The following is a 5,830-nucleotide window of genomic DNA, read 5'->3' as shown; positions in this document are numbered from 1 at the left end:
TTTCTAGTTGATTTTCAGCTAGCAAGACTTATCGTAGATGGCATAATAAGTCACACCCGGACAAGGTCGGGTTATACTGCTAGTATATCTATGAAATGAAGCTGGAAAAAAATTGCGATGTGTATCAGTATATATGTGCGCGCGCCCACCATTCTTTTTTTTTTTCACGCTTAAAGTCCGATATAATCTTACTCTACACTATCTGGATGGCATTTGTACAAAGTTTCACTAAAAATACCTATTTTTCTAAAAGGTATGAAGAAAGAAAAAGTTACAATTTTGGCTAGGAAAAAAAGTCACACTTAATTTATGGTGGCCGGATCCGGACAAAACCCCTGTAACTTTATTACCGTGACTTTTTTTTACCTGGGTTCTCATAATCTATACCATCTGAAAGACACTCATCGAAAATTTCATTAAATAAACACACTTTTTTTCTGAGTTATGATAAATCAAAGTCGATAGGGGTGGATGGTGCACTCTTGCCTCTGAAATGAAGACAAAATATAACAAGTACCGTTCCACCTTCATTGTCTGTCATTCCATACTGTCGTGTCAATTTTCTTACTTTCATGTTTTAAACCTTTAAATTGCACGATTCCCCGTAGTACTATGCTTTTACTTTAGCAAACAGTTCCCCTTTAAATAAGTTGCTTATCAAATTCTGTTGAACAGAATCCTTTAAGCTAGTTATATATAATTAACCTTGATTTTCTCAGAGATTAACCGCAACAGCTTATCTGCTAAATTGGTTTAGTAATTTCTTAACTAACCTCAGTCACACACTTAAAACGCGTGAACAGACAGAAGTTTCTTCTTTCTTTATTTTTGTTCTCTTTACTTTTAGACTTAGTTACAAGTAACCGTTAGTAGTAGCAAGATCTATATTCATCTTAGACGAACTGTAAACATGGACGTTTATTATTTTTAGTTAGGCGGAAGTATCTCGGGTTTCGTACTAAGAAATCTTGTTGACTGTTAACCGAAAACTGTACAATTGAAACGTGATTCCGATTGTTTCCAGTAAATATCTCCTGTTTCACCCAATGTTGGCAGAACTACCAGTATTCCAGATTTACTTCTACGACTTGTTGAAAGCAGTTTTATTCAATCAGTCTGCTTAAATCTACGTAAATGTAACTGGTAGTTACTATACTGCGGGTTAAGTATCATAAATCTTTTCATTCGGAATGTATCCATTTCTCTCTCTCTCTCTGTCACACACACACTTATCTTTCATTTATACTTTAAGATCACACACTGAAAACATGAGAAAATAATAACTCCATTTAACAGACTTATTATTCATGTCAGATAAGAGAATCTACTCAGCCACCTCTTAACAATCAGAAGCCATTTCAAAACTTTCGTTGGAGTTCTCGTCTCTGGATTTACAATTTCCTGTAATGGAAGTCTGGATAGTGACTTTGAAATCCATCAAAGAAGCCAAATTCTAAGTGACTTTTCAGAGATATTGCTTCACTATATTAATGTTCAAAATCTTGATTTAAACTTTATTGTTGCTATTAAACACGTCTGTTGTGATAAATCTATAGATAATATATTTCTAACTACATTAATATATAGTGGCTTCAAAATTTGGCGCAAGACCAGGGTTTTCGGAGGACGGGGTTAAGTCGATTACATGGACTCCAGTAGTCAATTCATACTTATCTTATCGAACTTGAAAGGCGAAGTCGACCTCGGAGGAATTTGAACTGAGAACGTAACGACGGATGAAATGCCTTGAAGTCAGGGCCAGATTAAGACCCATCGAGGCCCTAAGCTCTTAAAAGATTTTGATGCCTAATTCAAAATATAAACAATAACAAACCATAAAGTTAATTTCTATTTTTCAAAACGAAACAAAACACAGTAAGAGGGAAAATAATGTTTATTTTTGTATGCTCCCACTTTATTTATATTTGAAAAGTTTCCGCTAACTTTTTGGGGGTACTACTTAAATATAGAGGTCCCAACGTGTCCCATAACAATATTAAAGAGAAGTAATCTAGTTTTACCAAAACTACTGTGACTTCACATAAGCGGCCCTTGTGTAACTCGAAATGGATATTTGAATTGATAAGTCTTACTAACGATGCGCAGAAGTTGATACATTTTTTGTAAAGTGACGGAGTATTACGCACAAGAGATTTTAGATGTACAGTATGTGGACGACTAATAACACTAATTGCTGATACAAGCACAAGAGATGGGCTAAAGTAGCGTTGTCCAAGTCATAAAGGACAGACGGAAACTAAGTCTAAGGTTTAATAAAACTAGATTACCTCCCCTTAATATCGTTATGGGACACGTCGGGACCTCTATATTTAAGTAATACCCTTTTTTGAATTGCAGAGTCTTTGATCAGACCCTCAAATTTAATCTTAGGTAACACATATGCATCTACACTTAGTAGAGATAAAGGCATCCCGAATATTATTTTATCAAGTTTAAAGTGATTTCTTTTGTGCCGTAAACCATTTACCATTTCCGTGGTGCCTCCTCCTTCGCTTGGTGCCCTAAACACCTGCTTATTTTACTTGGTCAGCACAGGTGTTTTTACGTGGCACCAGCATGGGCGCTTCTTATGTGACACAAGCACAGGCACTCTTATGCGGTGCTGGCCGGTACCAGCATGGTTGCCTTTACCTGATGCTAGCACCCATGAGCCTTCAGTACTATGATCTCTCAGCTGAGAGAGAGGGACTTAGAGGAGACACCTGTATTTATGGATGACCACAATTTTACTTAACTTGACATGGCTTCTCAAGCACAGCAAACTGCCAGAAGTCTCAGTCCCATGTCATCACCTCTGTGAGGCCCAAAGTCCTGGGTCAGCCCCTTCCGCACATTCCCTCCACAATTAATGATCAGCACTTCTTGATGCAGCTGTCCGCATCCAAATGCAATGTATTTTCTTGTTTAACTCCTCTGGTTAGAACAGATATGACTTTGTCTCAATCACAACAGCAGGCGTAATGTGGGCGGTTAAGAAGTTTACTTCACAACTGCATGGCTTTGAGTTCAATCTCATTGCACAGCACTAATTAAATAAATGACGAAGGAACAGGAAATTATGAAGTTCATTGCATAAATTCTTGTTCCTTTGTCTTTTATTCACTATCTGTCTGTCTGTTTGTCTATCTACACACACACACACACGTATATGCATATGTATACATGTGTGTGTATGTATGTATATACACATACACACTTTGCATATAAATGTATACACATCCACACTTTGGTTAGTACATGGTTTGGAGTGGTTGGCGTTAGGAAGGGCATCCAGCTGTAGAAACTCTGCCAAATCAGATTGGAGCCTGGTGTTGCCATCCGGTTTCACCAGTCCTCAGTCAAATCGTCCAACCCATGCTAGCATGGAAAGCGGACATTAAACGATGATGATGATGATGATGATGATGATGATGATGATGATGATGATGATATATAGATATGTAGAGGTATGTAAACAACTGCACCTACCTTCCTAGCCCCAACAAACTATATTTTACAAAATATGTTTACTTCTCTTTATGTAATAAAAACTTTTTTTCTCAAAGTTATTCCCATAAGTTATTTCTGCTTGAAACACAAAACAGATGATTGTTGGCAGCCATTCCTAAGAGTGGATTACGTCAACATTTTAAACCTATTCTGGTGCCAAATATGCGTTGTGGATTTCTACTCTTGAAGGCTGGAATGACTAAAAGGACTTCTGTTACATAACAAGAATCTACACATAGCTTCCTTCCTCCTAGAAACTTCTTAGAAAGGACGGAATTTGCTTCTTAACTTAGCAAAGCATTAAAATAATTTCAAAACCTGAAACAATACCAAAACCATAATAATAATGATGATGATAATAATAATAATAGTAATAATAATAATAAATGAAATTTGACATAACACATCTTGAAGGTAAATACACAACAAGACGAGCATAATGCGATATATAATAAAATATAGAAGAGCAGCTGTCTGGCTTCCGTGCTAGTGGCCCGTAAATAGCACCATTTGAGCGTAATCGTTACCAGCGTTGCCTTCTAGCACTTGTGCTAGTGGCATGTTAGAAAATCATTCGAGCGAGGTCGTTGCCAGTGCCGCTGGACTGGCTCCCATGCAGGTGGCACATAAAAAACACCTTTTAGAGCGTGGCCGTTGCCAGTACCGTGTGACTGGCCCTCGTGCCGGTGGTACGTAAAAGCACCCACTACACTCTTGGAGTGGTTGGCATTAGGAAGGGCATCCAGCTGTAGAAACTCTGCCAGATCAGATTGGAGCCTGGTGCAACCTTCTGGCTTGCCAGTCCTCAGTCAAATCGTCCAACCCATGCTAGCATGGAAAGCGGACGTTAAACGATGATGTTGATGATTGACTGTGTTTATTGAACTGAAATGAAAAATATTGAAAAATGCAGAAATACAAAATCAAGATGAAAGTAAGCCAGCAAAGTTTGCTTTAGAAGCGTTGAGATGTATGGAAAGATACAGAAATAATTTTATTCTCAAACGCAGGATAGTACTAATAAAATTGCATGAACAGGATAAGCTATCCATATATGGCATGGCTGGCCAGTAACGAATTTTTCAGCAATATATAGGTGCAGTAGTGCTGTGGTAAGTAGCTTGCTTACCAACCACATAGTTCTGGGTTCAGTCCCACTGCGTGGCACCTTGGGCAAGTGTCTTCTACTATAGCCTCGGGTCGACCAAAGCCTTGTGAGTGGATTTGGTAGACAGAAACTGAAAGAAGCTTGTTGTGTGTGTATGTATATATATATTGGGGGAGTGGGTAAAAACTTGTAGTTATTTTATTGACTCTGAAAGGATGAAAGGCTAAGTTGACCTTGGCAGAGTTTGAACTCAGAATGTAAAAACGGATGAAATGTCATCAAGCGTTTTGTCCAGTCTGCTAACGATTCTGCCAGCCAACTGCCTTTCAGATTTTACTACAAGGCAATTTTGGAGGAGTGGGGTTAGTTGATGGCATTGCCTCACAGTACTAGGCTGGTACTTACTTTATTGACACCTCCACCCCACCCAAGAGGATGAAAGACAAAGTTGACTTTGGCAGGAATTGAACTCAGGACGTAAAGAGTTGGAAGAAATGCTATCAAGCATTTTATCTGACATGCCAATGGTTTTGCCAGCTCACCACCTTAATAATAATATCAACAATAATTGTTTTTGTCCAACCTCTGCCAGCATGGAAAGCGGACATTAAATGATAATGATTTAGACACAAGTCCAGCAATTTTGATAGAACGGCATTAGTTTTGTTGTAGTTGTTGGTGATGGTGGAGGGTGAGGGTAGGACAAAGAAAAGGTGGGTGCATTTGGTTGCTTATGACTGAGAATATCCAGAGACACCTACAGGATTGATGCAAGAAGCAGTTCTCTTTCTGAATAGAGATATCAAAATTATTAGAGGTGTCAGTGAAATAAATGTAAACTATAGGCATAGGAGTGGCTGTGTGGTAAGTAGCTTGCTTACCAACCACATGGATCTGGGTTCATTCCCACTGTGTAGCACCTTGGGCAAGTGTCTTCTACTATAGCCTCGGGCCGACCAAAGTCTTGTGAGTGGATTTGGTAGACGGAAACTGAAAGAAGCCTGGCATATATGTATGTATGTGTATATGTTTGTGTGTCTGTGTTTGTCCCCCCAACATCGCTTGACAACCGATGCTGGTGTGTTTACATCCCTGTAAATTAGCAGTTCAGCAAAAGAGACCAATAGAATAAGTACTAGGCTTACAAAGAATAAATCCTGGGGTCGATTTGGTTGACTAAAGGTGGTACTCCAGTATGGCCACAGTCAAATG

The 5,830-nt window shown here is 38.7% G+C and overlaps 1 long non-coding RNA gene across 1 annotated transcript in view; it reads right to left on the bottom strand.

The window, feature by feature from the left end:
- The window catches only part of LOC106870903 (uncharacterized), an 8,853-nt gene extending 3,023 nt beyond the window's left edge, over window positions 1–5,830 (bottom strand). The window contains exon 1 of the long non-coding RNA XR_008266524.1: window positions 5,764–5,830. This is a non-coding gene — a long non-coding RNA (uncharacterized LOC106870903). The remainder of the gene's footprint in view (window positions 1–5,763) is intronic.

This window comes from Octopus bimaculoides, chromosome 1 (assembly GCF_001194135.2).
Source record: "Octopus bimaculoides isolate UCB-OBI-ISO-001 chromosome 1, ASM119413v2, whole genome shotgun sequence".
Classification (NCBI taxonomy): Eukaryota; Metazoa; Mollusca; class Cephalopoda; order Octopoda; family Octopodidae; genus Octopus; species Octopus bimaculoides.
Note: the sequence above shows the minus strand (reverse complement) of the source record. Positions and strands in the feature narration are given on the sequence as shown.